Source organism: Bos grunniens, chromosome 24, assembly GCF_055505025.1.
Source record: "Bos grunniens cultivar Pamir isolate PY7600 chromosome 24, Bosgru_T2T1.0, whole genome shotgun sequence".
NCBI lineage: Eukaryota > Metazoa > Chordata > Mammalia > Artiodactyla > Bovidae > Bos > Bos grunniens.
Window position 1 is genome coordinate 48,700,393 of NC_141188.1, and position 20,932 is coordinate 48,721,324.

General features: G+C 46.6%; 1 pseudogene across 1 annotated transcript; it reads right to left on the minus strand.

The window, feature by feature from the left end:
- Nucleotides 1-734: 734 nt before the first annotated feature.
- LOC147346231 (ADP/ATP translocase 2 pseudogene) lies at nucleotides 735-1,887 on the minus strand (annotated as a pseudogene). The gene has a single exon (XR_015153489.1). The product of XR_015153489.1 is annotated as an ADP/ATP translocase 2 pseudogene (transcript).
- Nucleotides 1,888-20,932: the final 19,045 nt, after the last annotated feature.

Genomic DNA, 20,932 nt, shown 5'->3' on the forward strand with positions numbered 1-20,932 from the left:
TTTTAAATTCTAGGTCTGATAATTTCAATATCCTTGCCGTGTCTGGATCTATGATGGATCTGTCTCTTTAAATTTTGTTTTTTTGCCTTTTGGTATGCTTTGTAATTTTTTTCTTGACAGCCATTCAGAATGAACCAGGTGAAATAAGCCCTTAGTAACATTGTGGTGGGGTGTGCAGGGACGGGAAGCATTCTTAGCCCTGTGATTAGGTCTCAGTCCTTTAGTGAACCTGTGCCTCCTGACTGTGAACTTCACAGATGTTTCTCAGATTCTGCAACCCCCTATCCTGCTCCCCTCTACCTATCTCCCTCCTTCCCCGACCCCCCACGCCCATGACCAGGGCAGGAAATGGCTAGAACTAACTTTAGGTATCTCCCCTCCCCCAGATCAGTAAAGCTTTGATAATATCCCATCAGGTTAGGCTCTGGTTAACTAGTTTCCTCTGAGGGCAAGTCTTATTAGGAAGAACAGACTGTTTTTGCTTATTTAATGGCTCCTTTTAAATAATAAAAGTGGTTCCTTTTCCCTTCCCCCTGCTGTAAAAGTCAGAGGATACTTCTCTGAGACATACTGTGACAATCTGGTGAAGATCCTGGAGGTAAAACTCCCCAAATTGTGGGGACCCTACTATGAGTGGGTCTATCTGAAGTTCTTTTTTTTTTTTTTTTTTTTATTCCAGGTATTTTTTATTTCTTCAAATTTGTTATTTGCCAGGAGTGACTGAAATAAAAAAATTGGGTCCCATCGTCATCATGGAAATGGCTTTAAGAGAAAACTGGTCATGTGAATATTATTGCTTCCCATTTTCAACCAGTAAATAGTTGCCATTGATAAATAGACAGTTAACAGTCTGTCAGGAATGCTCAAGATATGTTATATAATACAACATGCCTAGTCACAGGAGAAAAACTAGGAAATAACTTAGGTGAACTTCTTGATTTCATCATACAGGACAAGCACAAACGCCCCGCCCATGCCTCTGAGAACATTGGACCACGCGCCTTTGAAAAAGGCTTTGGCTCCTTCGTCACGAGCAATCTTCCTCCAGCAGTCAAGCGTGCCTGTGTACATGATATCAGTTCCTTTGCGCCCTGACTGCATCATCATGCGGCGACGCACAGTGTCAAATGGATAGGAAGTCAACCCAGCAACTGCCGTGACTGATTGTGCGATCATCCAGCTGATGAAGATATGAGTGTTCTTGGGATCTGGAAGCATTCCCTTGGCAGTGTCATAGATACCGAAGTAGGCAGCTCGGTAGATGATAATACCCTGCACAGACATGTTAAAGCCTTGGTACAGGCCTCTAATCCCGTCAGATTTGTAGATCTTAACCAGACAGTCACCGAGGCCTCTGAATTCCCTTTCAGCTCCAGCTTTGCCCACGTCGGCTGCTAGACGGGTACGGGCAAAGTCGAGAGGGTACACGAAACACAGGGAAGTGGCCCCGGCGGCACCACCTGATGCCAGATTCCCTGCAAAGTAGCGCCAAAACTGGGTCCTCTTGTCCACACCACCCAGGAAGATCTGCTTGTATTTATCTTTGAAGGCAAAGTTGAGAGCCTGGGTGGGGAAGTATCTGATCACATTGGCCAGGTTACCACGCCAGAAGGACAGGACTCCCTGCTCCTTGGGGATACGAACCACGCAGTCTATGATGCCCTTGTACTGCTTATCTGCAGTGATTTGCTTGCTGGCATGCTGCACCTGCAGCAGCAGCTTCACCCGCTCGATGGGCGCGACTGCGGTCTTGGAGATGGCCGCTGCCACTCCACCTGCCAGGAAGTCCTTGGCGAAGGACACGGCGGCATCTGTCATCTTGGAAGGAAAGAGTAAGCGGACGACTAAAAGATCGGCGAGGAACCGGCTTGGACTCCGGGGCTCTGGGCTATCTGAAGTTCTTAACACTCAGATTTGTCCGCACTGAACCTCTAGCAATTCATCAGTTTTGGTTCCGGTTTTCCGACCCCAGCACTGGTTTCTCTCATGGTTTCCAGTCTCTGATCCAGGAAGCTAAGACTCTGCATTTGCTTGTCTCCATCTCCAGTCTTGGGGGCAGAGGTTTGCCTGTACCCTCTTGTCTCTTAAAAATCTAAGAAGAGCTGTCGATTTTCCAATCTGTCTAGCTTTTTACTTGCTAGGGCAGAGTGGCAACTTCCAAGCTCCTCACATGTGGAACCAGAAACTAGAAGTCTAGCACTTTGGTTTTGTCCCATATATTCAGGATGAGGCCCCTTGAATTCTACTTGTATGAACTGTGCTTAGCACTCCTCCAGCTCCTCTGCCAGGAGCCTTTTCTTTTCAGAAACTAGGGGTCCCCAGAATGTTCATCTGAAAACACTGTCATGTGGGGAGAGCCTCTCAAAGTTCCCAGGACACATGCAAACAGAGCCCAGGTCTCAGCAGGCTTTTGCCTGGAGGACGGCTGCCGGATGGAGGGCTTCCCTGGTGGTCAGATGGTAAAGAATCTGCTTGCAGTACAGAAGACCTGGGTTTGATCCCTGGGTCAGGAAGATCCCCTGGAGAAGGGAATGGCCACCCACTCCAGTATTGTTGCCTGGAGAAGTCCATGGACAGAGGAGCCTGGCAGGCTATAGTCCACGGGGTCACAGAAAGATACTACTGAGCAACTAACACACACACACACACACACACACGGGATGGAACCTGCCCACGGCTGTATGGGATAGAAGAAACCTTCACTTCCCAGCTGGGACTTTGTCCAGAATACTCTGTGATGCAGGGGGCTCCCCAATGGCTCGGTGGGTAAAGAATCTGTCCTCAATGTAGGAGACATGGATTCGATCTCTGGGTCAGGAGGATCCCCTGGAGAAGGAAATGGAACCCCTTTCCAGTATTCTTGCCTGGAGGATCCCAGGGACAGAGGAGCCTGTAGGTTGAGTCCTTGACTCCATGCAGACCCCTCTTCTGCTTTAATGGAACATCTGTGAGGGGATCTGTGTGGTCCTAGGCTTCCCGCTCCATAAATGAGAGCTCTTTCACATAATTTCACTTGTAGAATCTCCTAAAGTCTACAGTTGCCTATAAAACGAGGTGATTGTTGAGTTGGGTCCAGTCTGGAAATCTAGTTTCCATCTGAGAATTAAGATAACTCATTTGTAGTCCTAGGATAACTGAAAACTCTAACAGGGTTCCCCAACTATTCAAGCTGGTTAGCTTTCTCGGAACCTCTGTCAGGAAAGACAAAGCATGGTGAGGTGTACCTTGGGCCCCTCCCTTTGCAGCCTCTCAGTGTGTCTGCTCCTCTCTTTGCCCCTCTGGTGCCCAGACTACCTGGGGTCGGTGCCCCCACCTGGCCACCTCCAGATGCTGCTCTGAGCTCTCAGCCGTCCCTTCAGCATTGCTGTTCCACATTAGCAGAGTTCCACTTCTGCAGAGACCTCCCAGCTGGACAGCTCCCTGAGAGAACCTGATCCCCTCAGCCCTATTAGGCTGTCAAGTTTGAGACTCTGATGTGTGATCAATTCCTGAAGTTAACTGTCTGTGGATAGGGCACAGTGCCTTCACCAAAGTGGTAGACTTCCCAAGTAACAGCATTTTAGGCATCAAGAAGACATGAGTCAGGAGTCTCTAGAATCTTAGCTGACTTTGGCCCTTGACAAGACTTGGTTAGGAATCCCTTCCCAGTGCAGACATTGGCAGTTTGCCTCCTGGTATCGAAGAAATCTGCAGCTGTGGGAGACCTATTTCTCATAACCAGAATGGAAGGGCGAGCAAGCAGGCACAGTCTGGGGCCACTTGGCGAGGTCAGGAAGTGGAGAAACTTCTGTTATTTATCTGCCTGTCGCACCTGGATCAATAGACAGGTTGGTTTTTTTTTTTTAATTGTTATTCATTTTACAACTCAATAAAGCTTAATTATGAGGAAGCAGAAAGGCAAACAGAAGCCACGCTCACATGATATTTTACTCCTTGCAGCAATTCCTGCGGGGCCCTCGCACTTGCGATGCAATGTAGAACAAACCAAATTACGGGGACTATTCAAAATTCATTTAAAAACATCATTGAGGAGCATCATAATAAAAACACAATGATAAAGACAAGCTTGGGTTGTTAATTTGTAGCATCGGCGTGTTCGCGGGGCCTGTGTGCACATGTCTATGTAGGTACGCGTGCTTAAGCGGCCTGATTAGCCTTGCTGGGGACTGAGGACTAGATGGGCAGGAGGGACGGGTTGGACCTACACAGCGGGGACGTGGAGAGGGTCCTGCGGGGAAGTTTCTGCTGCTCTGTCCCCTGTTTTGGATGAAGGTCAGAGAGGTCATGCTAGGACTTGAGTCCCAGGGCCATGTCTGGGGTGATCAGGGTGTTAATGAGGAGCTGAGGGGGTACCCCACGGCTAGGCTGGGGGAGAGGGTGTTCAGAGAGGGCTGCCTTGCACTCACCTGGTCTCGCAGGGGCGCCTGCTCACCACATCTGCAGACAAAGAGCATGGACTCTGATTACGTTAGACCCCGTCAGGAGCATCTAAGGAGGTGCTGGAGGCTCAGAGCGTTTAATTGTGAACCAACTGCCCACCTCCTGGAGGAGCCAATCAAACCTTGTGAGTCAGTGTGGGTGCCTGGCCTGCCGGGGCCTGGGAGCTTCTCTGCGGAGCTCAGCAGTCCCAGCTCTTCTTGTTTTGTTATGATTGGGCTGTGCTGGGTCTTTCTCTAGTTTGCAGCGAGTGGGGGCTACTCTCTATTTGTGGTGCTCGGGCTTCTCTCACTGTGGAGCACAGGCTCTAGGTGCGTGGGCTTCAGTAGCTGTGACTCATGGGCTCTAGAGTGTAAGCTGCAGCTGGTGGGCTTAGTTGCACCACGGAACTTGGAATCCTTCTGGACCAAGGATCGAACCTGTGTCCCTTGGCAGGCGGATTCTTTAAGCACTGGACGAACTAGGGAAGTCCACCAGCCTGGGTTCTAATCCAGGGTATCTGACCCCAGTCTTCATACCTGGTGTTGATTTGACCTCTCCCTCCAGCCTCAGTTCTTCATCTTGGCTTCATGCCACCTGAGCTCTAGAGTGGCCATCTCAGCTTCTCTCACCAGCCTCCTGCTTCCTTCCCCCAGGCCTGCCCGACTCTGTCCTTTAGTTGCCCCGAGTCTCACAAGTTGAAGTACAGTCCACCCACCACCACTCCCACTTCACTTCTCCTGTTGTGATCTCAAATCCATTGTTTCGAGCCTCAGTTTACTCACCTGGAAAACAGGTGTCATTAAGTATGCCTTCCCTCCCTCCAGGAGTGTTTTCTGAATTAATTAATTCTCTTAATTAATTAATTAAGTAAAGCACTTTGAGATACTTAGACAAAAGGTGCGCTAAAAGCACAAATTATTATTTATTCTTAATGAACCCTTCTTTGGAGATAATTTACTTCCGATTCTGAAGGGAAGCACAGTGGACCCCAGGGGGAAAGAAATGACAAGGTTGATTCTTTTCTTGGTTTTGGGGGAGAGAAAGGGAGGGTGGTTATTATATGTAGTTATTCTCTCAGTGGGCTAATAGGGAGAGGGTTAGCTGAGCACTTTGCACCAATCTTGTGCTGCCCCAGCCAGAGCTGCTAACCCAAGAATGTGCAAAGGCAGACAGTTCCAAAGGCAGAATGATTCAACGATCTAGTCACATCTGATTTGAAGACTGGGATGTGTGCATGCTCAGTTGCTTTAGTCGTGTCTGACCCTTTGCAACCTCATGGACTGTAGCCCGCCAGGCTCTCCTGCCCATGGGATTCTCCAGACAAGAATACTGGAGTGGGTTGGACACCCTCCTCCAGGGGTTCTTTCCAACCCAAGGACTGAACCCACATCTCTTGTGTCTTCTGCATTGGCAGGCGGGTTCTTTACCACTAGCACCACCTGGGAAGTCATAGTGTTGGATACAGAGACAGAGAAAGACAGGGACAGAGAGAGGAGGGGAGGAGAGAAGAGAAGGGAAGGGGAAGGAAGGCACAAGGGAGAGAGAGGAGGGGAAGAGAGAAGAGAAGGGAAGGGGAAGGAAGGCACAAGGGACAGAGAGGAGGGGAAGAGAGAAGAGAAGGGAAGGGGAAGGAAGGGACAAGGGAGAGAGAGAGGAGGGGAGGAGAGAAGAGAAGGGAAGGGGAAGGAAGGGACAAGGGAGAGAGAGGAGGGGAAGAGAGAAGAGAAGGGAAGGGGAAGGAAGGAACAATGGAGAGAGGCGGGGGGAGGTTTTGAGTGCATCTGTACTTGCCACGGGTCCTCAAGGAAAGCTGCGTGGAGAAGGCTGTGTGTTGGCCTGCCATCTGCTCCGTGCTTGCTTCTCAGCCGGATTCCTGCCCCTGCGGCAGCATATGTCTCCTCCCAGCATTGACCATATCTGGACTTCCGGAGACTATCCCTGTCTCTGGTTTTTCTCCTAGGTCCGGACCTCTGCAGAAGTCACAGGTTTGCGCATGTCACCTGTGGGCCTCTTGCCTCCTTGTTCTATCACCCACCCCCTTGAGCTAAGCCTGACTTGTCCCCCCACCAGGCACACAGCCCCCAGGTGCTCGTCTTCATTTTCTTCAATTCTTGTCTTAGGAAGTGTGGGTTGGGGGTCTGTGGGGAGTGGGAGAGGATGGGGTAAATGACCTAAAGTGATGCAAAGGGTTTCTCTTTTTGGTGGTGTTTGTACCTGCCTAGAAAGCAACTTCTATAACCAAACACAGGTCTAAGGCTGAAGCAGGTAATCCTGATTACTGCTGAGGCTGGAGATAGGAAAGGTGAAGGAAGGAGGAATGGAAAGAGGCTTTAATTATTTCCTTTCTGTGCTTTTATATACCTTGACATTTTCCCCAGTGAAGATGCATGATTTTTATTATCACCGTTTTCTATCTCAAGTACATGAACAAACAGCCTAAAGAAAATATTTAAGGCATCAGCCAGAGGAGGCTGGCCATTCTTCTCCCTGACAGTCCTGATACTCCTGACGTCACTTGCCAGCTGAGGGAGGTGCTCCGGGCCGGCCTGCAAGGAGAGGGGATTGGCTAGCAGGGCCAAGGAGAGGCAACATGAGCTGGGGAAGGCGAACGGGTGCAAGTCTAGAAAGGTAGAAGCAAACTCACGCCTCCTAAAGGCCTTGTAGACTCTGGATTTTTACAAGACATTGAACACTTTCCTACAAGACAAAGAGGGGGCTGGGGCCCTTGGTGACAGTGGCCTGGTGTGAACTCTGCAGTCAAGGAGGATATGGTGTATTAGAACAGAGAACATGGCACTCTCCACTGGTGTCTGATTACAACTGTAGGCTGGGAGCTGAGAGGAAACACACCCTCGGGGCCATGGGGTGGGCCCTGGAGACAGAGGACCCACCTCTAAATCACAGTTATGCCACTTGCTTGCTGATAACCTCAAATGAGTTACTCAAGCACTTCATGCCTCAGTTTTCTCATCTGAAAGTGGGGTAACAGCAGCATCTACCACGTGAGATGTGAGGGGTGAATGAGTTGAAATGACACAGCAGTTAAACATTACTGGTATGTGGAATGTGCTAGATATACATCAGTCATCATAATTGTTGTCACCAAAGCTTAGTGTTCATGCCTGCGGGGGTGGCCAGGCTGGCCTGAACTGGGAGCATAAGGTGAGCTCAGGTACGTCAGTATAAGCTTGCAGTGAGGGGAGGGGCCTGCCTTAGGCTACCTGCAAAGGGCAACGAGGAATCTGCTTAGGATGAAGCCCTTCGGAGGGGCAGCATGTATGTGGGCCCAGCTCTGCAGAAAGAGTGATTCTGCTCAATGCTTGGTTTCTAGGTTGTGCTCTGCCAGGCCCCCAAGCCCGCAGCCTGATTCCCAGAGGGACCAGGGCCTGCAGGGAAGTAAAGATGGAGCAAAACCAAGAGCTAGTGACCAACATTTGTGTAAGACAAGCACCAGGCAGCACTCAACTGCTTTGGGGCTGGATAAAGTACGCATGGGGCCCTGGGGCAGGGAGGCATCTCAGGAAATGCACTGAGGCCTGGGCCCTGGACGAAGGGAAGGCAAACCTTGAGTGGTGGCTGGAGATGCCCTAGGGCTCCTTGGGAAAAGTCAGAGGTGGTAGCAGCTCCCAGAGGGGGCAGCAGGATCAGCACCAGAAAACATGGTGACTTTGTTATTATACAAAGAAGAAGCCTGAAATGCTCTTATGATGGGTCCTGCCTTTCAAGGATGTTTCCAGAAAGGCCCTTGGTCCCCTCCAAGGTTTCTCAGACTCGCTGCTGAATGATCAGGGCTTTTTTTTCCCCTTTAGTTTTCAGTATGTCATAGAAGGATATTTTGTAAAACGCAGTAAAAATGAATTACCAGTAAAATGAAATAAAAAACAGATGTACAATGTACAAGTCCCAATTTTTTTATTACTGAAGTCAACAGACATAAAACTACTCTGTCAAATTGCTGTAGGCTTCTAAATGCTTTCTCTCAATTTCTGGACTTACCTCTTTGCAGACTGGGATCAAAGTCTGGGGCCTGGCTTGGGTCCAGGGACCACACTGGCCTCCCCTGCCTGCTGATCTCGTGGAGATGCTTGGTGCTCAGGGCTAAAGGTGAAGGGACGTCTGCCTCTGGGTTGAGCAAGTGGGAAAACCAAGAATTAGCTTCCTAGCACCACCATAATAAAATACTGCACCATGCACAGCTTGAAACAACAGTGTTTATTCTCTCTCAGTTCTGGAGTCCAGAGTTCAAAGTCAAGGTGTTTGCAGGACTCTGCTGTTTCTGAAGCCTCCAGTGTAGGTCCTTCCATGCCTGCTTCAAATTCTGGAGGCTCCTAGTAATCGTTGGCTTTCCCGAGCTGGTAGCTGCATCACTCCAGTCCCTGCCTCCGTCCTCACATGGCCTTTCTTCCTGTGTGTCTCCAGGTCTCTCTCTCCTGTGAGGACACCACTCACTGGGTTTAGGGCCCACCCTAGTCCAGTATGACCTCATCCTAAACAGATTATATCTGCAAAGACACTATTTCCAAATAAGGGCACATTCTGAGGTCCTGGGTAGACAGAATTTGAGAGGCGCAGACACAGTTCAGCCCAGCACAGCTGGCATGGACGGACCCAGATGCTGGAGGCAGAGAGGACCTGGAAGGTCTGGCAGAACTTAGTGGCCAGCTTTATGCTTCATATTCCTAGGCAGGGAAGTCCTGGGTGATACCACGTACTTAGTCTGATCGGGACCATTTTACACTCTTGGACCATGGGGCCTGAGAAGGCACCGTTCACAGGAGCAGGAAGGGAATTTTTAGGGTACTTGGGGCTTTCTCTCCACAGCTTTTGAGGATGCAGAGGACGTGAGCCAGGGGAATCTAAAGCAAAACCAACCACTCTCTTCACCTGAGGGTCTGGGAGAGTGTTGGCCAGAGCTCTGAGGGAAAGATAAGGTTTATGGAACTTTCTTGGATGTGAGAGGCAGCGAATACCAGTGGTTAGAGCACTAGCTCTAATCTCAAACTTGAAGTCTGGTTCTACTATCAGAAGCCTTGTAGGGACTTCCCTGGGGACCCAGTGGTTAGGACTTGGCCTTCCAATGCAAGAGGTACAGGTTCAAGTCCTGGTTGGGGAGCTAGGATCCCACATGCCTTGTGGCTAAGAAACCAAGACACAGAACTGAAGCAATATTGTAACAAATTCAATAAAGGTTTTAAAAATGGTCCACATCAAAAAACCTTAAAAGAAAGAGAAGTTTTGTAACCTTGGGCAAGTTACTTTCCTGTCAGTGCCTCAGTTTCCTCATCTGTAGAATGGAGCTAAGAGTAGCCTTCACTTCTAGGACTGTTGTGAATGATCAATGTGATAATGTACATAAAGGGCTTGGCACAATGCCTGGTACATGTTAATCACTCAATAGTTGCTCCCTATTATCAATAGAGTGATTTTTAGATGGACCATGGAAGGTGACTGCTATCTTGAACTGTGCTAGGGAAAAGAGACCTTGTATTTATAAGCAGCTTCCATGTACCAAACGTTGTTATGGGTGATTTATATGTTTATATAACATCAATAGATATTTCTAAATGGTTAAATTGTGATTGATTTACTTGTTAACATCTCAAGCTTTTATGGAGACCTACTATGTACAAGTAGGTACATAGACTTCCCTGGTGCCTCAGATGGTGAAGCGTCTGTCTACAATGCGGGAGACCCGGGTTCAAGCCCAGGGTTGGGAAGATCCCCTGGAGAAGGAAATGGCAATCCACTCCAGTACTATTGCCTGGAAAATCCCATGGACAGAGGAGCTTGTTAGGCTACAGTCAACGGGGTCGCAAAGAGTCAGACACGACTGAGCGACTTCACTTCACTCACTGTGTACAAGAGGCAGTGCGGGATCCGGACACGTTTAAAGAAAGGCTACTGCACTTTGGGCAAAGAAATCAAATTTGGCTCTTAATGGGGTGTCAGCCTTTAAGGAGGGATTTCATACAATTTTGTCTTCATACGGGAGATTTAATTAATTGACCTTTTGTGTCCCTCTGCCCTTGGTTCTGCAGGACAATGTGATAGAAAAAGGTGAATTATTTCCACGAGTGTGAAGCTTCATCACCATGCATGTCTTTGTCTATTTCACAAAGACAGTGTTACTAATTTGAGCTCTTAAGCAGTTACTGTTATGCCAAAGAAAAGCCTTTTCAGTTCAGTTTGGAAAATATCTTGTTTTATTTCATTCCCATGATGATTCATAACAAAATAAAAAAAAATGTGAGTTATAACAAAACTGGATTACTAATATGTAACCCATAGCATTGCTTAATTTGGCTCGCTATTACAGTTTTAATAGAAAATATCATTTGATTGCAATTTAGAAATAAAATTTGATTTCCATATTATAACTAATATGAATAATAAGTCCCAACATGTCTAATATACTTAGGCATTTTTATGAACACAATGAATATGTTTTGGATGCTCCTGGCATACTAATTCAAAGTCTCATTGTGTCCTGGTACTTTTCTTGAGCTCACTGACCTCACCCAGGAAGCCTTTACCAGCAATTAGTTTTCAGCTGTATTAGCCCTTTGGAGTGCTATGATAATTAAAGTGTTATGCCTTTTTAAATGAAGTTGGCTGCTGGTGCCAGTCTGAATTGCTCTCATAAGAGTGCCCCCTTTCTCTCTGTGAAGTCTGGGGTTGTGGGTAGCTCTGCCATCTTGGCTCTGGCCTGGGACCTGGAGCTCATTTACTTACACTTGCCATTTCCAGATTCCCAGGCTTGTTCTATCTTGCCATAAGGAGACAGGCTGTGTGTTTCCCTTGCTTCAAGAACAACTGCCATTCATTCATTCATTCAATAAGTATGAATTGATGGCCTAGTCTATGCAAGCACTGTATTTGATATTGGAGTTACCATGGTAATTAAAAACAGATAGAGTCCTAGCTCATAGAATTAAATCATCTTGATAAAAATGCATAAATACATGCTATTGGAAAGAGAAATATGGTTGTAAGCCCGCAGTAACAAAGGGAGCTGTCCAAGCTGAATGTTGGAGAAGGTGTTGTAAAAGAACGATGGGTTGGGGAGTGTGTGCAAGAAGACTGGAGTGAATGGGGTTTAGGGAGAATGGGGCTGGGGGCCATGAAGACTGTGTTACAAGAGGAGGGTGGGGGCAGTCAGACTGTGCAGAGCCATGGGGGCCGCAGGAAGGATGCTGGTTTTAGTCTAACAGCAGTGGGAAGGTACTAAAGTGTTTATGCCATGTAGCCAGATGTACATTTTGCAGGAGTTTGAAGTTTGGAGAATGGACTGAAAGTTTCTGCAGAATTGGAGAGGAAACCACGGTGGTTTGAACCAAGGTGGTGGCAGATGAACAGAGAGAAGTAGAATGAATGAAGGATATGGATATGAAGGATGTGAGGAGACAGACACCAAGTTCATCCCTACCAAACTCACTCTTCACCTGGCTGCCTTCCTCCGTCATCTCAGGGCCACTCTTGTACTTGATTTGGACTCTCCTCAAATGTCTACCCCGTCTCTCTCTCCTTACACTGTTCAGCTTTTTTTTTTTTTTTTTGTAATTTGGAAGACACTATATTATATATTTATTCATTATTTTATAATAAATATTATATATTTATTTTTATATATTATTTATTTATCATTATATATATTATCATTTATTTATCAGACACTGTGTTATATATTTATTTATAAATATATATAAATAAATATATATTTATTAATAAATATATTTATAAATAAATATATATATAATGCATATATATTTATTTATCACCTGATAAATGCCAGCCCTCATGCCAGCTCCATGAGGCCAGGAATGCATTTATCTCAAGCCTGGAATGTTGCCTGACACATGTGTGTGTGCTTAGTTGCTCAGTCGTGTCTGAATCTTTGCGGTCTCTCAAAAAATACTTTATGAGTGAATGAAGGAATGATTCTGAATAGCTGGCTCATGCCATCAGGCTGATGGTGGCATCCTGCCTGAGAAAGGGATAACAGAACAGGACTAGATGTGGGTGGGGCACCTGGGAATCTGGAGGTTAGAGGTGCTCTGTGGGCACAGCCAGGCTGTGGGCCTGGAGCTGAGCTGGCCCTTGGAGCTTCACCCAGCGCCAGCCTCTGAGACTGGCCCCATCAAGGCCAAGGCAAGTCCTTCTTGATAAGCTGGAAGCTATCACCACCCACTTCGCCAGGTTACTCTGGAATTCAGAGAGGAAGATGAGTGTCTCTCCTAGCAGGCACTGGACAAATATTCAGTGCTTCTTTCCTGGAAGGATTTGGGGCAACCCACTCTGGTATGCTTGCCTGGGAAATCCCAGGGACAGAAGAGCCTGACGGGCTATAGTCCATGGGGTCACGGAGAGTTGGACACAACTTAGCGATTAAACAACAACTGGGTTAGCAGAGAGTGGGAAAAGGTGAGAAAAGGGTCTACTAGGGGCCAGACAAGAGGGGTCTGGAGGACAGAGCCCCGGCAGCCGCTCTAGGTCCAGGGCCGCCCTGACCCTCTGGAGGCGGAGGCTGTTTTCCTTCCGGTCCCGCCAGCAGGTGGTAGGTGGGTCAGGCTTACAAGTGCACACGTGCAGAGGGAGGTGGGTCATGGCTCACAGGGGCGCATGTACGGCAGCTCCACTGACAGCCGGCCCAGTTCCCTTACCCTACTCTCCACTTCCCATCTTACAGAGCACGCTCCGATATCCTGCTTCACCCCCACATAGCCGCATTGCCACATAGCCCCTCCTTGGCCAGGTCACCACGCCTCCTTGGCATTCAGGTCACCTGTGCTTTCTTGCCCTATTTATCCAGTCTACTCTTCCCACTGACAACACCTATCTCCTCATTCTCTGCCCAGTAGATCCTGATGGTTTCAGCTTCTGAAACCCGTTCCTCCCTGATCCTGATTCAAAGCCCTTGTCTATGGCTATACAACCCTGAATGTGCCCAACCTCATCTGATTCAAAGCCCTTGTTTCAAAACCCAACAAGATTTCTCTCACTTATGAAATTACCAGGGTCATAGGATCTCTGCTTCAGGAACCATGGACAGAAAGTAAATGTATTTCTGAAACAACACCCTTCCTCTTACTTCCCTGGGATTGCAGGTCCCAATAAAATCACAGAAAGTAAGCTTTCGCCTCAAGTTCTGTTTTCAAGGTTACTCTGGATAAGGAAAGAATCTCCCATTATAATGCTTAGTAACCTTTTACAGGCAATGTATCTTTATGCCTAACTAGAGGATAATTCAGAGAAGGCAATGGCATCCCACTCCAGTGTTCTTGCCTGGAGAGTCCCAGGGACGGGGGAGCCTGGTGGGCTGCCATCTATGGGGTCGCACAGAGTCGGACACGACTGAAGTGACTTAGCAGCAGCAGTAGAGGATAATTTCTTGGAAGAGTATATGAGACTATATTTTCTCTTATCTCCCATGTTATTTACCAAAATGGCTAATGGTTTAATTGGCTCCCTCTGTGACTGCAATCAGTTGGTCAGAGTCCAGTGTGAACATAGCAAGGACTGCTCACCCTGGGCCTGGAATGACCCAGAACTAATCCCATGCTGAATTCTTAGGTGCCATTAGCTCATTTTCAGAGCTGGTTCCAGTCCTCCATCTCATTCCCTTGAAATTGTCTACATTTGCCTTCATATTCTGAAAACACCAAAACATCTTCAGGTCATTCTCATTTAAGAACCAATTAAAGTAAGCCAGCCATACACCCTGTCAACCACACACCCCTGTCAATCACACACCCCCGTCTAAGAGTTGTCCTGTCTTTCTCTTGCCCTTCACGACCAACATTTCCAAGTGTTTGCTGCACTCTTTCTTGTCATCTCTTCTTGCATCCCTGTCAATCTATTGCAGTCTAGCTTATGCCCCATCTGATTCATCCATCACTCTTCTTGCTGGTCACCATTGCCTTCCATAATGTTGAATTCAGCATTTTCAAGAGTTGTTCAACACCCTCTCACTTCTCCTCAGCCAGTTCATGGAAAAAGCAGCCCCATGCCCCCCAGATCCGTATCATCTGGTGGAAACAGAAGCCCAGAGAGAGGTCCGCTTGAGGGGGACCTCTCAGTGAAGCAGTGGTCCATATCCACCTGCCTGCCCTCACATACTGAGCTGATCACATACTGTGAATCTTGGGAATGTTCCTCCTCCATAATGTTGAATCTAGTGGATACTTTAGCCGTTACTTGCTTGAATTTTATTACATCTCATACTGTTCATAATCCCTTCTTGAACTCTTCCTCGCTTGATTTGTGTGATTCCAGTCTTCTTGTTTTTCAACAGCCTCTCAGGCTGCTCCTTCTCACCCTTCTCAGCAGCCTTCTTTCCTTCACTGACCACTTAGCTGTTTGTACCTCCCAATACTTGTTCTTGGTACTCTGCTCTCCAGTTTCTCTGTGTAACCTTTTTTTGGGGGTTCTCCTTCACACTGGGGCCCTGGGTATCACAGATGTGTTGATAACTCCTGCATCTCTTGAGTCTGGACTGAGTATCAACCTGTTGCCCACCAGCCTACAGGATATACTCCAAATTTCTCAAGCCCAACTTATCTGAACAGAACTCTTTCTCCCTGAAACCTGGGTGACCACTGTCTAACCTCAGGGATGAATGCCACTATCCAGTCAGGAGCCCATGCCAGGACCTTATTTACTTGTTTCTACCTTTCTGCCCACCTTCCTTGCCAGGCATTTATTTAGAAACGTCTGCAGCCTCTATGGAGAAGGCGATGGCACCCCACTCCAGTACTCTCGCCTGGAGAATCCCATGGACAGAAGAGCCTGGTAGGCTGCAGTCCATGGGGTCGCTAAGAGTTGGACACGACTGAGCAACTTCACTTTCACTTTTCACTTTCATGCGTTGGAGAGGAAATGGCAACCTACTCCAGTGTTCTTGCCTGGAGAATCCCAGGGACGGTGGGGCCTGGTGGGCTGCCGTCTATGGGGTCACACAGAGTCGGACACGACTGACGTGACTTAGCAGCAGCAGCAGCAGCAGCCTCTATGTCTCTGCCGTTACTGCCTTAGTTCAGCCTCTTGTAGATTCCTACCTGGATTATAGAAATAGTCCTTGAATTGATTTCTTTGTCTCCTGACTATCCTTCCCAGTGGGTACTTGTTTCCATTGCCATCAGAGTAATCTTTACAAAATCACACTTGATTTTGCCATACTACTTCTTAAAAAGCCTCCAATTGCTGACTCCTCAGAGCTTTCAATTTGAGGTTCAAATGTATGAGCTTCATGCATACAAGGTCTTTTATGATCTGCCCCTTGCCTAATACATTAACTTTCTCTTTACATTCCTACCTCCTTTTTTCCAGCCAAATTTGAATCTTTCGTATTCCTTGAACATGTTATGCTATTTCAGACCTCCACATCTTCACACTTACTGTCTCTTCTGCCTGATAACTCATCCATCCATCCATCCATCCACTTCCTCAGCTAATACCTATCATTTTCCCAAAGTTAATTCAATTGCAACCTCTTTTGAGAAGCATTCCTTTGGCTTCTCTATCTGGTTTCCAGGGTTCTCTGCTTATATTTTTCTGAATAGAAGTTCTTATTACACTGACTTAAAAAGAGTTGAATGATTTACACTGTCAAGCACCCAGAGATCTGGGACTGTGTCTTACATGTGTCTCCTCAATGCTTAGTATCATTCCTAGTATCATTCCTACATTTTCCACAGTAGATGCCTAACAGTGTTGAATGAATGAACTAAGCCCCTGTCCCATCCATTCCTCAAAAATAAGCCCCGTTGATCACAATGAGGAGTAGACTGGAGAGAATGTGTTGATTGCTCTTTGTATAGAACTCATGGCTCTGTAGCCCTGTCTTAGTTTCTAATTTTGAGCACCTCTGGTCTCCTTAGGTGGGTGTTTCCACCTTGTTCCCCTTACCCCTGGCCCATTCATCCTTTGGTGGGCCTGGTCCAGGTCAGGCCTCCTTCCCCTCTGCTACCTTCCCTAGTGCCTCCCTCATCCCTCCACGCAGGAGCCAGCCTTCCCTGAGCCTAGCAATTCTGCTTTAGTTTTTAATCTTTCCTTGTAAATTAGTCTCTCTTGCTATCTAATCACGCCTGGTGCCCTTCCCTGAACTCTCTCCACTTTGCCTACCTCTGCTGGGTAATGAGATGCCCACAGATGGCTGCAATCTCTCCGGCTCCATCTTACCACCAGAGACCATTTCTTCCTGGCTTTGTGCTGTGGGCCCTGCACACACACACATGCCCAAATCATCTCACCTGTCTTATTTATTTCACTGCCACTTCCCATTGCAAACTCATCTAATTTGTGCTCTGCTCTGCGGCTGTGTCTCTCTCAGCAGGTCTCCACTTTTGAGGTCCCCCTCACTTATGAATCCATCTCTGTCTTTATGATTATTTTTTCCTTCCTGTGTTAATGCTATACCTTTCCAAGTTGAATCTCATTTGAAGGCAACTTACCCAAACAGTCCAGGTCACAGATAATTTTTTTCCCCCACTTCTTCCCAGGCAGGGGCCTCTGTCACTTTCATGAGATGCCTTCCTGTAAGTGCTAAGGAAAAAGTGAATCTTTCCTGATCACACTCGCTTTTGTTAGAAAATGTCATCATGCTTGTTTGCCTCAACTATCAGAGAACCCAAAGCTGAGTTTGTGTTTGCTGGCAGCAACTGTCTTTACCTGTATCTCTGTGAAATTATCTTTTTCTCTTATTATATGACATTCTTATTAATTAGTATTATTAAGGGACTAATATATATGAGTTTTCTGCTATGTTTACTTTAAGTATTTTTGAATACTATATATTCTAAATAATATATTTGGTGCTTGATGTTTTATAAACTTTATTTTCTGTGTTTCTATCCCTAGCTCTATTCCTCAAACCTCTGAGCCATCATAGAAGTTGGTGTAGATGAGGTTTTGAGGCTCAGTGGATGAGTCCCTTACTGTCACTCTCAACTGCAGTCATTTAGATGTGGGCATTTAGATGTGGGTGTGATAAGAGCTGGGCAAGGGGATCCACACAGGTAGGCAGAGTGGGTGGGGTGGCAGGGTGCTGGGGGAAGGTCTTGACTTTGTAAGAAAGCAGGTAAGCAGGCTTGATTCTGTCCCTCCTGGTCATGTAATCTCAGACAAGTTAACATTTATGAATGTCATTCTCACCCTAAAAGGGGAATAACAAAACCTCTAGGACTGTGAGAAATAAATGAGACAAAGTATGCCCAAGTACCTGGCATGCTGTTGGGGGGCAACTCACTTCAAGTTTCTCTCCTTGACTTTGCCTATAAGTATGTCCACCTCACCCCATCTCATATTATGGGGCCTGAAATCCCACCAGTCAGTCAGTTCAGTTGCTCAGTCATATCCGACTCTTTGTGACCCCACAGACTGCAGCACACCAGGCTTCCCTGTCCATCACCAACTCCCAGAGCTTGCTCAAACTCATATCCATTGAGTTGGTGATGCCATCCAACCATCTCATCCTCTGTTGTCCCCTTCTCCTCCTGCCCTCAATCTTTCCCAGCATCAGGGTCTTTTCCAATGAGTCAGTTCTTCTCATCAGGTGGCCAAAGTATTGGAGTTTCAGCTTCAGCATCAGTCCTTCCAATGAATATCTGGGACAGATTTCCTTTAGGATTGACTGGTTTGATCTCCTTGCAGTTGAGTCTTCTCCAACACCACAGTTTGAAAGCATCAATTCTTCAGCACTCAGCTTTTCTTTATGGTCCAACTTTCTCATTTTAAAAAGACAAACATCCCCATGGGGTCTATGCCTTAGTCTGGCTGAGACTCTCCAGGGAAACAAGCTGTCACCAGGGGAGTGAGGCAGTAGTTTGATGTTGGGAGGCAGGAGGGTGAATTTTGGGGGCAGAGTGTTTGGGGGGCATTGCTGAGGAGCGGGGTGATGAGGGAGATGCACCTGACTAGAGGCTTGGGGGTGCCCTCTGACCTCACTGTGTTTAGAGCAGCATATCTGCGGTGTTGGATGCTCCTGCAGCCTGGCGGGGGTGGCCTGAGAGTCTGCATTTCTGTCCAACTCTGGGCTCACAGCGGCTACTCTTCCCAGGACCACACTTTGGGTCGTGAGGGTTTGTCAGACTTTGACTCAGGCTCAGGTCAGTGCAGCCTCCTCCTGGCGCCTGACCCCCAGCTCCCTCTCCCACACCCTCTGAGACCAGTGAGGTTCCTGGCTTCCCAACTGCAGAGCCCAGGACTGCCTGTGAGGCCCATTTGAATTGTTATTATTTATTTTTTCCTCAGAACCTCACCCGAGTCACTATTCCTAAGCACTTTCCTAAAATTGAGAGCTATTATATTCACTGCTTTCCTTTTTATCTCTTCATCTGGCATTTCTATAGATTACAAAAAAAGCAGTTAAATTTGTCTAGAGTGATTTGTACCACATCAACGCCTGCTATTTACTGCTTGCGAGTCTATCTGCCAACACTTGCAAAGAGTTCCTCTGAGTGTCGCAACCTTGGCTTGTCTCAGAGGTGACTGTCATTTTAAGTTTCCCCAAAGGGAGATGCATAGGCCTCAGCTTATTCAACTAAATACATTCTTATTTTTAAACATACATATAAATATACACACTCACAAAATGGCCAGGATCCAGGAATCCCACACCTAACTCTCCCACTGACCAGACACGTGATGCCAAGATAGATATCCCTGTCCTCGGAGTCTCGTTTCCCCACCTGTGAAGTGGATAGAATAAGACACGACAATATGCCTCACTGTGAAAGGGCTTCCTGGAGAACTTGGTGCAAATTTGGTGCTCAAAAAATGCTTATAGGGAAAAGAAGTATCTCTATGCTGTGAAAATTAATAAAGGGAAACCTCACTAATTTGGAACCAAGAGGCCAGACGGGGAACTTCTCCTGCACATGCCACTTGACATCAGTACAGATCCCGACAGGAAGAGACTACCTTGCATCTTTAGCAGGAAGTGACTTCACTACCCCAGCAAGAGAAAGAAAGATTTCTTCTTGCCTGGCAACAGCTCAGCCAATGAGCGACTGGTACAACGCAGCCAATGAAAAGCCACTACACTTTGAACTCCCAGTTTCCTCCAATGAACTTTTTGTTTGTAACAGTCCCTCCCAACTTTCTTTTCTCCTCTGTAAATTTCCTCTCCTTTGCTTTATCTGATTTGCTCCTCATTCACCAGTGTTCTTGCCTGGAGAATCCCAGGGACGGGGGAGCCTGGTGGGCTGCCGTCTATGGGGTCGCACAGAGTCGGACACGACTGAAGTGACTTAGCAGCAGCAGCAGCAGCAGCAGCACCAGCACCATAGTTGCATGTCCCAAATTGCAATTTTTTGTTGCAATAAACTTGTTTTGCTAGTAAAATTACAGGCTGTTATGTTGTTTTATAGGGTCACCAGGTGGCACAGTGGTAAAGAATCTGCCTGCCAATTCAGGAGACATGGGTTCGAAAGAGCCCCTGGAGAGGGAAATGGCAACCCACTTAAGTGTTCTTGCCTGGAGAATCCTATGGACAGAGTAGCCTGGTGTGTTACAGTCCATAGGGTCACAAAGAGTTGGATACAACTGCAGCAACTCAGCTGGCATGCATGCATCTGTCTATTTATATGAAAAAGCACAAAAAGGATCTGAAATAAATATTTGTTGTTAATAAATACTTATTTGATTACATGTTGCAGATCCTTTATTAGGTTAAAAGCTTGAGGTGGACAAGTTCTTAGTGTGTCTTAGTTTTCTTCATTCCATCCAGTGCTTAGTAAAATACCCACATAAGAGTGAGTACCTGACAAATATTATTTGAATTACTTCATTATATATTCTACTTACTGAGAGGACTTTGTTGAAATTTCTCCATCACATCCTCAAAATTCTGTCACAGTTTCTGAGCATTTAGGAAGATTATGTCTATTCTAAGTATTTAATATATTTACTTTTATCAACTATACTATAGAATAACTTTCCCTCTTCTCTTTGGCTTCTAGGAAGTTCACAGCTAAATGTTGTTAAGTGGCCAAAGTTAATTTTGGTTTGGCTTTTCTTATTTCCTCTAATCTTCTGTGGTGTCTGATTTGATATTTTGTTTTAATGTTCTTATTTTAACTGTGATTATTCAGCTCCTCAAATACTTTTTTGGAAACAGCAAGGTACAAATTATGCATTAAACCAAAACATGAGAAGTATGATTTGTCTAAGTAAGTGGAAGAGTACTGGTAAGATCTAGGCTTGAATTTCGTCCTTTGAAAACATGATTTGAGGAATTTGTCACTCACAGCTGCATTGTGGAAATAATCACTGCACCAAGGTTGGATGAGAAAGGAGAAAACAGAGAAAGAAAGAGCAAAAACCTTACATATGTTTGAGAATCGAAATTTTCCACCACCCACTCCACTCCCTTTCCCCAATTTGTTACTGCCCATCATTCATCACTAGTTTCTCAACCGCATCACTTACTGTGCTTGTCACACGACTGTGGTTTCCATAGGCTGCGTCAAAGGTTGAGAAGCATTGTTCCCACTTCTGCATCACCTAGAACATCTTT